The sequence below is a fragment of the Microtus pennsylvanicus genome, chromosome 3 (genome assembly GCF_037038515.1).
Source record: "Microtus pennsylvanicus isolate mMicPen1 chromosome 3, mMicPen1.hap1, whole genome shotgun sequence".
NCBI lineage: Eukaryota > Metazoa > Chordata > Mammalia > Rodentia > Cricetidae > Microtus > Microtus pennsylvanicus.
Window position 1 is genome coordinate 64,290,577 of NC_134581.1, and position 12,507 is coordinate 64,303,083.

At 52.7% G+C, this 12,507-nt stretch overlaps 1 protein-coding gene across 7 annotated transcripts in view; it reads left to right on the top strand.

Annotated features, from left to right (window-relative positions):
* Positions 1–579: 579 nt before the first annotated feature.
* Lingo1 (leucine rich repeat and Ig domain containing 1) overlaps positions 580–12,507 on the top strand; it is a 189,420-nt gene continuing 177,492 nt past the window's right edge. For 4 of the 7 annotated variants that reach the window (XM_075965822.1, XM_075965826.1, XM_075965824.1 and 1 more), the window contains exon 1: positions 1,206–1,679. The gene's annotated coding sequence lies outside the window, so the exon portion shown is untranslated. Of the gene's footprint in view, positions 1,680–12,507 lie in introns of all 7 variants that reach the window. The other 3 variants (XM_075965821.1, XR_012910016.1, XM_075965823.1) reach the window with 3 other exon arrangements.

Consider the following 12,507-nt stretch of genomic DNA (forward strand, 5'->3'; position numbering starts at 1 on the left):
CCAGTAGGTTCCTGTTCTGCTCAACGTTCTCTGTTCTGATGAGATGGGAGAAGAGTCGGAACAAATGAGCAGGCAACCAGGACTTGAGGAGTCTGGAGAGGTTACATACATAAACAAGAGGTGTGATTCGGGTGTCGAAGGTCTGCTTTGTGACTCCAGAACCCCAACGTCCTCAGAACAGCTAACATATCAGAGCTGGAATGACCCTAGAGACGACGAAAGTCAGTGTCTTTCCTACGTAAATTAAATTGAGGGGCAGAGAAGTATAGGCATCTGCCCAAGGTCACGTAGTTAAGAGCGGGAGGCCACCTTGGGCCAGGAGTCCTGTTCTCTGTGCTTGACAGATGTCTTCACCCTTGGTGGGTTAATGTCCCCTAATCCTTCCTTCCTGGCCCTACAGTCCTGGAGGTTCGGCCTACACTGCCCCCAGTCCCTAGTTGGCCCTCAGGCGGAGCGGACAATCGTTGAGCGCCCCCTGCATGGCGCGGTCTGGGCAGCTCTCCACCGTCTTTCTCCTTGATTCACCTCCAGCCCCGGAGGGCTGGACTCAAGCTCCTTGGACACCGAGCCTTTTGCACGGTCCCAGCTGCACCACCGCCCGGGCTTGCTCCCGCACTGCGAGGGCGCTCTTCTCGGAGCCCCGGGTGGGGCAGGTCGAGTCGTGTGCGCTATGCCTTTAAGTCCCAGTGAGATGAGCTCTGTGAGTCGTAGCCGAGGATAGTGCAGGACGTCGCCATCAGCCTGGCTCAGGCCAAGAGCAGAGGGATAGCGGGGGACCCTCGCAGCTCACTGCGTGCCGGTAGCTGGGGCACAGCTAGCGGCAGGCGGTACTCGCTGTGAGGCGGAGAATGTGAGAGGCAGCGCAGGGCCGTGGGGAGGTGGGCGCGGTAAAGGGCGGTGGTGAGGCAGACGGAAAGACAGCGGGAGAGGCCAGGGACTGACCGGGGACTGGTGGGGGACAGATAACAACGAGAAAGGAACGAGAGCACACGGCCTCGGGCAGGGGTGAGGGAGAAGCTGCAGGAACCCGGCAGTGGGGCCCGGCTGAGGTTGCTAGTGTGGCCACGGCGGGGCAGGGAATAATTGAGGAGCAGGGACGCCCGCCGGGTGTCCTCTGGGAGTGGCGGGGAACCTGAGGCGCGGTCTGCGCAGGAGGGGTCGCCTGGCGAGGACGCTGGGGCAGAGCGGGGGAGGGGGCGAGCCCCCCGGGAGGGCGAGAATCCGGAGTGCAGAACCGAGTGTGCGGCAGCGGGGGTGTGTGCGCGTCCAAGTGTGCGCGTGTGTGCGCGAGTGTGAGCACACGGGCGGGTGGGAGCGCGCTTTAGGGATTCTGCTGGCATCGCAGCGTGGAGAGCAGGAGGCAGGAATCCGGAGTGCAGGGAAGCGCGGGGGCCCTCCCGCGCACACGCTGCGCGCTCTCTCCGGTGAACACACACTCATACACAAATACTCTCTCTCATACACACACACACACACACACACACACACACACACACACACACACACACTCACACACGCGCACGCACACACGCCCTTTCTGCTTCGCTCATTGCCGCGGCCACCATCTCGGAGCCGAGCCCTGCAGAGCGGGAACCCAAGCTGGAGCAGGGATCGGAGGCGAGCCGAGCCAGGTGATGACGGCCCAGAGCGGAGCCGCGCGTGGACTGCGCGCTCGGATGGTGAGTGTGGTCGGGTCGGATGTTGCGGCTGGGCTGGGGCCGTAGGGGTGCAGGAGGGGGAGCTGGGGTGTCAGCCCGCCGGCAGCGCAGCGTGCGCAGCCTCTGATTGGGCTGGAACCTCGGGGGCAGCGGTGGGGGTGGGGTGTCGAGAGCGCGTCCGTGACTGGCGTGCACGCTCGACCCCCTTGGCGTGACCGCGCTCCCCGCCTGCTGCGCAGCTCCGTCAAACCCTCACCTGGCTGAGGAATCACCAAGGCTTGGAGCAACTTTGCGGAGCATCCCGGGCATGATGGGCCTGGAGGCAGTGGGGTGGAGGTTTAATGGTTCAACTTTGGTTTTTCTTCATGATAAGAAAACAAGAGGGAGACTCGAGTGGGGGCTCTTCTCGGAACCCCTGGTGGGTTGAGGTGTGCCCTCCCGACACCCCACCAGGTCAGCCATCTCTTGGACACCCATGGAGCCCAGTAGTGCCACTGGAGTTGTTACCATACCAGATTCTTGTGACCCTGCCAGGGTCAGGCGGGACTGCGTACCGACAGCTCCACAAGGACCAAGTAATATCTGCAGCTAGCATGAAGGTGGAGGAGTGGGAAGCGTGCAGATGTGTGACCGCGATTGTGTCCTGTGCTCAATGGACGGCTGCCTGAAAAAAGGAACTACCTGCAGATTCAAACTAATGTACTGGAGTTGAGCTGCTTGGGGAACTAGATGCCCACCTTTCAAGGGGTTGAGGCTAGAAAGGAGGGGCATATCCAGGCTTACTAGCCTGACAATGCCATCCCAGCTTAGAGCAATGTCTGTCAGCCACTCTTACTCTGTGTATCCCCTTCCCTATGAGTCTCTGCTGGTCCTGTACTGGTTGCTTCAGGAAACCTTCCCATAGTCGCCTTGCTAAGTCCTCTTTATCTCCAGCACAGGTTCCTCCTCTTCTAGGAAGTAACTTTTGGATACTGATTGGATCTTGAATACTTCCAGTTCTCTTCTGTGCAGAGCCCATATATGTGTTTGTTTGTTTGTTTGTTTTTCTCTGTCATTCAAAGCACAAGCCTTTGGGTTTAGAAGCCTTGATCTTAGTGTGCTTGCTGCTTGGAGTGGCACGGTGGCTGTACTAGCCAGTATCTAGCTGGGTTTTCCGGGAAGGCAGTCTCTCCTTGAGACCTGTTTTAGATGAGCACTTCCTCCCACCTCCATTATCTCCCTGGAGTCTCTCAGCTACCTCAGGAGAAGGCAGTATCCTCAGGGAGGCTTTCTGTTCACAGAGGAGGGTACTGAAGTAGAAACTGAGCTGAGAGAACACTCTCTCCTCTCTCAGGACAGGTCCCTTGCCTCTCTGATGGGATGCTCTGATCCTGATCCTGGAGAAGCAGGAAGGGGTAGGCAGGAGAACTGGACTTTCCTTATTGCTCTGGAACCAGGACTCCAGAAGCCTGTTGCTGGAGTCACCCCAGTATAGCTCGCTGCTGTCAGTTACTATCATCCTTCCTGGATGGGACAGCTACTCAGCCTGGAGTAGTTTTGCCAAGGCACTTTCTCTCTCCGACTTCACCCATGAGACCTTTCACTCTAGTCTGGTTAGACTTCTGATGCCTAGGTTTGGGGACAGATCCTGCCTGTGCTCTGTGATGGTTTGTAGCCTGGTCTGCTTGCTAGACTCAGCACAACTCTGGCATGCCAGTATTATTCCAGGATCAGAGCTAGGCTGAGCCTTGTCGATGCCCATTATGTGTGGGCCCCTTGGGTCAAGAGTTCACCCTTTAGCAAGTCATTTTGCTGTAGAGAGCTAAAAGTACTGTTAGGAGAAGGGAGGGAACTTGATGGCTCATGGGTCGATTCCTCCCCAGGGAGCACAGGTCAAAAACAGGAGGTCTGAACAGCCTGCAGGTCTCTTTGAGGTTCATTCAGGCCTTTGGAGGTGCCAGCTGTGGCTCAGGGATGAAGTTGTGCCTCCAGGATGGATGCTGCCACGGCTTCCTCAGCTTCTATTGGCTTCCCCACCAGGGCAGCCTCTCTGCCTCACCTCCTTCCTCCTGTGCTGGCTCTGGCTGATTCTCCAACTCCTGCTGACTTGACATTCTCAACCACAGCTTTTCTGTTCTCTTTCTACTATGCTCTTCCTACCTCTGTGCTTCCTTAAGCTGGGCTTTTGCTTTGTTCTGACTGGCTGGAAGTCCAACCAAGGGTCTACATGTTAGGCGAGTTCTCTCTCACTGAGCCCTGGATTTTTGTTTCTTGGGTATGGACCAATGTTCCAGGTGGCTGGAGAGTGGCCAAATGTCTGGCATGGCCCAACTTCTGCCATCCAGGCCTGTTTGAACCCCTGCCCTGTTCTTCTGTTCTAGAGGTGGCTCTGTTCCAGGCCTCCAGCTGGTTTTAGCCAGATGAGCTCTCTGTGTCTTCCTAAACTGGGGAAAGGGCAAGCCACCTCCTTGGCCCTTTGTCTGTGCTGCTGGGATAAGAATCCTCTTGAGGCCCACTGACTGTCCACTGATTTGCCCCTTAGGAAGTTAGCCACTCTCACTCTAACCTCAGGAATGTGGCCCGTTGATTCCCTTGCTAGCCAGGACCCATTTTTTCTGGGGTTTAAATTGTAAATTTGTTACATTAGAATTAGCTACCTAAAGAAGTTGCTGGGTAGACTGGATGATGGGGTGACTTATTGGCAGAAGTTGTCTCTGACCACTGAGACCTCCTTTAAGGGCAGAGGGTCACTCTGGCCAGTGTACATCTTTTTTATGATTTCTCAGTGCTAAATGCTTATTCCCCTAAACCACACCTTGGACCTTTCTCTCCACTGCCTAGAATCCTACATCTAGGGCTCACTGTACATCTGGGACATCTGGTTTGTGACCCGGGGTGCATGCTGATGATGGTGTTAGCCCTCCTTGGATGAGCTGTGAAGGGGAACCAGGCTTGGATCCCCATCTCTGGGCCTGAGCAGAAGGGGCCGCATGAGTATACAAGCACAGGCTGGGGATGAAAAGGGACAATTCAGAGGGCATGGAGGGCTGGGAGGGATTTGGGCCAGCTCAAATGTTTCAGGTGCGTAGTGGATGCTCAATAAATCTTTGTTGAATCAATGAGTGACTGGAGAATGTGGATGTGGGTGAGGGCTTTCCAGGAGACGGCCCGGCATTAGCAAAGGCAAGGAGGTGGGAAGCGCCCGGTGTGGGTAGAGTGTGTTTGCTGTGGAGTCGCTCACGCGGGAGAATGACAGGCAATAAGCAGGCCAACATGAAGGGAGTCTGAGTGCCCAGAGAAGGAGCGCGTGTTGATGCCAGATACAGGGGTCAGAGATAAAATTCTTAAGGGACAAAATTAGATTTGTGATTTAAACCACGTCTGCTGCTGCTGGTGGTGGTGAGCTTGGCTAGGCCAGAGAGGCAGTGAGGGAGTCCTGGGGCTACAGGAGAGTCCAGGAGCAGGGTCAGCAGCAGGGGCAGCAGTATGGTGTGTCTTCCTGGGGAGGGCGAGTGGTGAAAGACAGATTCTGTCTGAGTGGAGACAGGAGCGGGTCATAAGAGTTGGCCTAGGGCTCAGGTTAGCTTCAGTATCACCTACGAGGCATGCAGAAATGGCAGGTGCCCCGAGTCACAGATGTAGTTCCCAGTAGTGCATGCCTCTGAGCAAGCCACTGGGCCAACTCTTGGACCTCAGTCTCTCTGTATCTTGACAATGGGAAATACTGCCTCACTGGCTAACTGGAGTGAGTTCGGGTGATCTATAACCTTGGAAGTGGGATACAAAGGGATGGGCTTAGAGGTCAGCATTGCTGTTAGTCAGATAAAGAGATCAGTCCCCAGACGAGCCATAGCTGGCCTAGGGCATAAAGTCAGGGGTACAGGATTCCAGCCTAGCATTTCTCTGATTATTCCTGGGGCCTGCTGGGCAGAGGTAGGTGGGGTGGTAAGGGCTCTGGGGCTCTGAAGAGGACATCCTCAGGCAGTTGCTTCAGCAGTCCAGCTGTCAAGGAGCATATGGGGCCATATGGCCACATCAGGGGAGATGCTTGCTGCTGGAGGAGAGATAGCGGCTGTCACCGTGGCCTTTTAGGTCTATGCGGGCACTGCCAGCCACCAAGGCCAGGGCAGGCAGAGGCCAAAATGGAACCTTGATGTCCAAGTTGGTTTGGACATGGAGATTGGGTCTTGGCAGGTGGCCCAGTTGTAGCACCCATCTGCCAGGGCAGCTGTGACAGCCACCTTACTCTCATATGCCCCACCCAGATCTGATGGTCCTGCAGCCCACGAGTCTTGGGGAGCCATTCTCTGGCCTCAGAGGAGTCTGTATGTGTATGCGGTATACTCCCTCACACTGAGAACTGGTTCTGTCTCTGAGATTCTGGGTATGGGCAGCCTTAAACCAACGAGGCACGATCAAAATGGCCTGGGGTGTGCACGCACATGGAACTTGATTTTAATTTTTATTCAGCTGCTGTCAAGCCCGGTGAACCTGGATAAATCGCATTTTTTTTTTCTGAATTTCAGTTTCTTTACCTGTATAATGAAGAGTAATGAAGAGATTGACATTAAGGCAATAGAAATGTCATTAATACATTTTGAAAACATTTTCCTCAAGATTGTAGAGCGCCAGGCAGTGGGAGCTCATTTTGTGCCTTCTGTTCTGTTGATTTCAGTATCCTGACTGAAGCAAAGAGGAGCCTTGACATTATCTCCTAGAACAAAATTTGCTATATCATTTTCATATTTTAATTCTTTTTTGGGGGGATGGTATTAGGACCTCTTGTAGCTCAGGCTGGCCTTAAACTACTACTCAGCAGAAGATGACCTTGAATTCCTGATCCTTCTACCTCTCTCTATATATATTATTTTAATTTTAGGTGTATGAGGTTTTGCCTGTGTGTATGTAAGTGCCCAATATGCAAACAGTACCTAAAGAGGTCAGCAGAAGATATGGGACTCTTTGGACCTGGAGTTACAGATGGTTGTAAGCCACCAAGTGGGAGCTGGGAACTGAACCTGGCACCTCTGCAAGAGCAGTCAGGGCTCTTAAACTGCAGAGCCATTTCTCCCACCCCTTTCCTGCACTTTTATATTCATGTTTTTCCCTGATGGCTGTCCTGTACTGAGAGCAGAACATTACCTTGTCCACAGATGAGAAAACAGGTGTCAGGGAAGTGACATTGCAGAAGTGACAAAGTTTGTTGGCCTGAGATGTCTTCATCTCCTAATTCAGTGTTCTTGTTCCAGAATTAGATTGCCCAGACTTTTGGAATAGGGACTGAGAGTGACTTTGTTTTCTGTTTGCTCCAAGCTTGGGGACTCTGGAAAGTCCTGCTTAGTCTAGTTTCCATTAAAGCAGGAGTAAACAGTCCTGGAGACCAGCCTCAGTCACAGCAGTTGGTACCAGGGATGGTCAAGAAAATTGCCCATGTTTCTCTATCCTCTCCTGGTGGGCAAGAAGCTAGTGTGGGTAGCTTCCTAATGGGGTGAAGCAGGAGGAGCTGGGAAAATCTAGGGGGGCTTCCATACAGTTCTGGGATATGCCAAAGCGAGTCTTCTGGAAGTGGGTGAAGGTCCTGGACTCTGCCTCTGACGCTGTATGACTCTAGGGAGGTCACTATTCCCCCAACCCTGTCTCTTTGTACATGGAAAGAGGAATCTCCTAGCCTGTGTCCCAAGGCTATTTTTGGGACACTTATACAAATACGCATTTGTAAATGGATGGAGCATAAAAACACTATTCCATGACAGTAGTATCGGAGTCTGCCCTCTACAATTTAATGATCCTGCAAGCATTTGGTGATTCATTTGCTGGGTGCTTCCTCTGAGCCCAGCTGTGCTGGGTGCTATGGGGACAGAGATGACTAAGATCAGCCACTTCAGGCTCGTAGCCTGGAGGTGACTGTGGATAGTCCCTCTCAGCACATGGCGGTGGTTAATGCTGTCACTCAGTACCCTAGTGGCTTCCCTGTTCCCTCCAGGGTGGTGTCCCAACTCTACAGCACCTTGCCTAGTCTGACTCTGTGCTTCTAACAATCCTCTGTTATTTCCTCCTCCCTATGCTATGGTCTCTCCATTTGGGTAGCTGGCATGCTCAGAGGACAGACAAATAAATTGGAGCATGTGGTTCATTCCTCAGGGCCTCCACAGTCCCTGCACTTCCTCCTTGGGTGGCCCCAGGGCCCAGATGTGGGCTGTGCCTAGGATATTGTTTGAGAAACATAAAAGTTATGGGCGGCTTTTCTGCTGCATTGCTCACCGCAGACATAACCCTGCTCTGTCCCAGGAGGCCCCATCAGACTGTGCGGGGGCCCAGTCACTGGCCACACATAACTCTTGCCGATGAATTGCATGGCATTCAGCAATTAGCGATTGATTATTTGGGATTCTGATAACTCTTCATGATCGACCAGTGGGGCAGGCCTGTGGGTCATCTGGGCCAGGCTAAGGGATTTCCATCATGCCGTTCATCCCTACGAGGAGGCTGGACAAACAGGAGCTAGAGAGAAGTAGTGCTGGGCCTCCTTCCAATCTAGGGCCCAGGGTTGAGACTGGGGAGTAGGAGCATTGGGGCACACAGGGAGTTTTTGCTCACCTCTACTTTCCTTTGTGTTTTACCTGCCTTATTTTGTTTCCCACCTGTTAAATGGGATGTCGGTCATTTTGCCTTTGAATGGTGACAGCTTGTCCTCATTTCTACCTGACATGCTTTGAGTAAGAACATCTTGAGGTTCAGAGACAGTGGACCCCGTACCATGACTTATTGCAGAGAGGACAGGGGACTGGAGAATAAAGGGCCATGGCCACAGACAATAGTTACCCCAGTGAAGTGCTGGGTCTGGGCGCCAGTGCAACGTGTGAGAGAGAAATCTCCAGGGAGCCGACAAGAGGAGATGGTGGGGTTCAGAGGGGGGAATGTTTAACCTACATACAAGACTGGGTTGCCTTTCAGGTGCGCCTGGAAGCTCAGGGCATTGTTTGTGGGCTTGATCATGTGATCAGTGCCTTTTAACTTTCTGTTAGGAACATTTTCAGAAGCTCAGAAAGGCAAAGAGAATCGTACAGGGAACTCCCAGACACCCTCTCCTGGATTTAACAATCTTTTTTCTTTTTTTCTGAATTATTTTGAAGTCTATTATCGACATCATGACATTTCATCCCTAAATAGTTCAACATTTGTCTCTCTAAACAAGAGAAAATGTTTCTGTTTAATCTCAGAGGGTCAAGTTATTCTCTCCACTTTATCCTTGAGGGATGAGGGTGCTGATAGGTGAGAAAACCAAGGTCCCAGGAGCGGCCTGTCCTACCCAAGGTCACATAGCAGAGAAGTACGCACGTGGGGGGGAGGGTAAAAGAGGCAGAGGAGACCTGGAGCCTGGCAGATGGCAGGGATAGGACCACCTCTGGGTGGGTCATTGGGCAGGGATCGGAGGTTCCTTAGGAGATAGGAAGAGACCTCTTTTAGATTAATTGCCTCTCTTCCCTTTGTTTGCAGTGGGATTAACAAGGAACTGCAGTGTCAGGAAAAAAAATCGAAAACAACTCCTTGTTTATTGTTTTTAGGAGAACATTATCAGGTTTTGGCCATGCAGGTTCTAGGGAGCATCTGTTGGCACCAGAGGCTGATCTGTCCCCACAAGGAGGGGGCAATGGGGAAGATGGAAGTGGGGGCTGGCCTAACAGAGAGGGTTTAGGACTCCAGTCTGGACAACAAGGGTTTGACAGGATGTGTGTGTGTGTATGTGTGTGTGTGTGTGTGTGTGAGAGAGAGAGAGAGAGAGAGACAGACAGACAGACAGACAGACAGACAGACACAGAGAATATCCTTGTGTATATGACAGAGTAGTCACTGACTTGCAAAGGAATGGTCGTGCAGATGAAGGAAGAGGCCTCAGAGGGATGTCCTGAGATTGGCGTTGTATTTCCTCCCCTGACCCCACAATGAATAGATCTCTGATTAATATAAGGGGACACTGAGGTAGGGGTGGGAAAGTTTCTGGGAGAATGCTTTTGATACGTGGTCTGTGTCCCTGCTGGCAGACTCTGCTGAAAGACTCTTCAAGCCTGTGTGTCCCCTGCAACCAGGGAAGGAAAGGACAGAAACCGACCAGGGCTCAGTGAGGGCTGAGCTGGTGCCTGTCAGCAGTTATACTGGGTACCGTTTTTCTCTGGAGAAACTGAGTGGGGATGGGGCCTCATCTGTTCAGAGTGAGGTGGAGCACAAGGCCCTGGCTGTCAGTTGGCTGGTCCTTCAAGCCCTGAGGAATGGGAATTGAGTTGAGAAGGTTTGCAAGGCCTTGCCCCTTACCTCACTAGGCCTGCTTCTGCTGTGCCAGTGTATAGGGGTGGCCAGAGGGCATCATGCCTATCACCCACGGAAGTCCTGCACTCCCTGTGCTGTCCCAGGGTACAGGGGTGACCAGACGGCACCATGCCTACCATGCATGTATGTCCTTGCCCTGTTTGCCGACTCTCTCTGCAGGAACCCAGCTGGGCCCTGAGAGAATGCTGCCCTCGCACGTTCAGGGAGGTTACCTGCCTGGCCAGAGTAAAGTTGGGGTTTGAGTCTACCGCTATCTGCTGGATCATGAGGCCTGGGCTCTGCTCTCAGCTTTATCCTCAATTGCTGCTCTCTTGATATTGGTTTCTGACTGGATCCCGTGGGCCTGGGGGAGGGGAGGTACCAAGGCTTAAAGGCCAAAGAGGACCCAGAACCTCTGTTCTCCTTTTCCTGTGCTAGAGGCGTCTTAGGGTCTTCATGGCCCTAAGGAAGCCTTTCTTAAGCCATGGTATTGCTGGCCACACACCCACTAGGTCTTCGTGGGCATAGACCCTTCCACAGATTTCTACACCCTTTGCTCCCAGATGTCACATATCTTCCAGGCAAGCATTTGTTGAGTGACTCTCCATGGTGGCCTGGGAGCCTGTGTACTCATCTAGGTCATCCTGGGGCCTGGACAGGCGTGTCTGAGAGTCAAGCATGAATGGAGGCAGAATGAGTTTACTGAACACCTGTTAGTCACAATGCTGCCCAAAGATGTTCTTTTAATACCCCCACCCAGCCCCTTACTTGACGCGAGCGAATGCTGGAACCATTCCGTGCTGGGCGCTCACTTTGTCACTTCTGCTTGTGCCCAGAGTTCCCTCCAAAAACTCTAATTGCTTTTAAGCTGTGATAGTTAGCAAAAGCAATTTTCTTTACATTATGGAGGCGGGGGGGAATCCACCATATTTCCTTCCCCTTTTGACTCTGGTGTTTTGTTTTGAGTTGCTCCTCACTGCTGCTACAGTCCTGAGAGAGAAAGGGTGGAAGGGAAGTGAGCCGGAAGCGAGAGTACCTCTGGATGGGCACTTTACCTCTCTAGACCTCAGTTTCCCCATTACAAAGTGGCCATGTGTCCTTTAGCCTTCAATAGATATTTTCTGAGCACATACCCTGGAGACAACTCGAGTACAAGGACACCTTGGTCGTCAGCTGCTGCATCCCCGGCAGAGTGTGTGACATGTATTATGTGCCCAGAGAAGACTGATTGCCTGGAGGAATGGTCCTACTATGAGCCAGGCACTTCGCCAAGCAATGGGAATGTACAGGATGTGCTAGACAAAGCCCCTGGGCCCGAGAGCCCACTGGTTATAGCGGAGTACCACTCAAACATAATTTTGTGTTGCTCAGTCACAGGCCAGGGGGGAATGTGCCAGGGGTGCCAGAGAGAGATACACAGAGAAACACTTGGGTTGCATCTTGGAGAAGGCTGGGGATCTGACAGGTTAGCCGGAGCCAAGGAGGAGGAGCTTTTACAGCAGAAGTGGCATTTAGAGGGAAGAGTGACCAAAGAGGACTTAGGTTTCGCTGGGTGGGTCCGATTTCCTGGGGCAGGGCTTTTAGTAGCCTGTTGGGAAGTGGAGAGCCATGGAAGTGTTCTGAGCAGGAGATAAGTGCTAACATAGTCTGGGTCTACAGTGGGCCAGTGAGATGTGAATGCTAGCTTGCTGTTCATCCCTGCTGTCTAGGCTGTGGTGAGGGGGCTTCAGGACCCTAGGATGGGTTCCTCTGGTTTGGTGGGACATCTAGGCCTCTACTTCCCTGGACAGGTTTGCTTCCCTGTGTTCTTCAAGGCACAGCTCTCTACAGTTTGTAAAGCCTACTTAACTCTGACATGAAACAATCACTTGAAGTGGCTGAGATAGAAGATCAGGGACCAATGTCCTCAGTAGACATAGATCCCCCTGGGTTTCAACTCCAGGTTTCAGGGCCCCAGGCTAGTGCCAGTGCGACCTCTGTCGAGCCTCTCTCCCCAGTTCCCAGCTCTCTCTTCTCCTCCCTTCTCCAGATCATGTTCCTTCTCTGTTTGCAGAGTGTGTGGGGCTTTTCAAAAGCATTAATGATAGAGAGCAAATTGGAACTGGAGAGGAATCATCACTGGGCGTTCTCGGAGGGCTGCCTCTGCCCTTGCCTCTCGCAGCCATATTGAAGCGTGCAACCAGACCAGAATATGAATGACTCTGTGGCTGGCACTGGTCTTAATTTGCTGGGGAGCTCTGCCTGGCCAGACAGTACTCAGCAGTGGCAAAGTTGTTTGCAATGAGGTCTGTGCAGCCACTGGCCCTTGCTAGCCAGGATTGGTTTCTAGGGACTTTGAATTTGTATAGTCCATGGCTACAGAGGGGAAGTGACAGAAACCTCCAAATCTCTGTGCATGTGCCACAGATTCTCAGTTGGCCTTGGTAGGTCAGGCAAACATGGAAACACAGTGTCTCCCAAGGGTCTGGGCTCTGCATCTGGCCGTTCTGGATGCCCTGTGTGAACTTGGCCACCCTACTCCCTGTCTCTGATCACTGCTCCTCTCACAGTGGGCTTTCCATTTTTA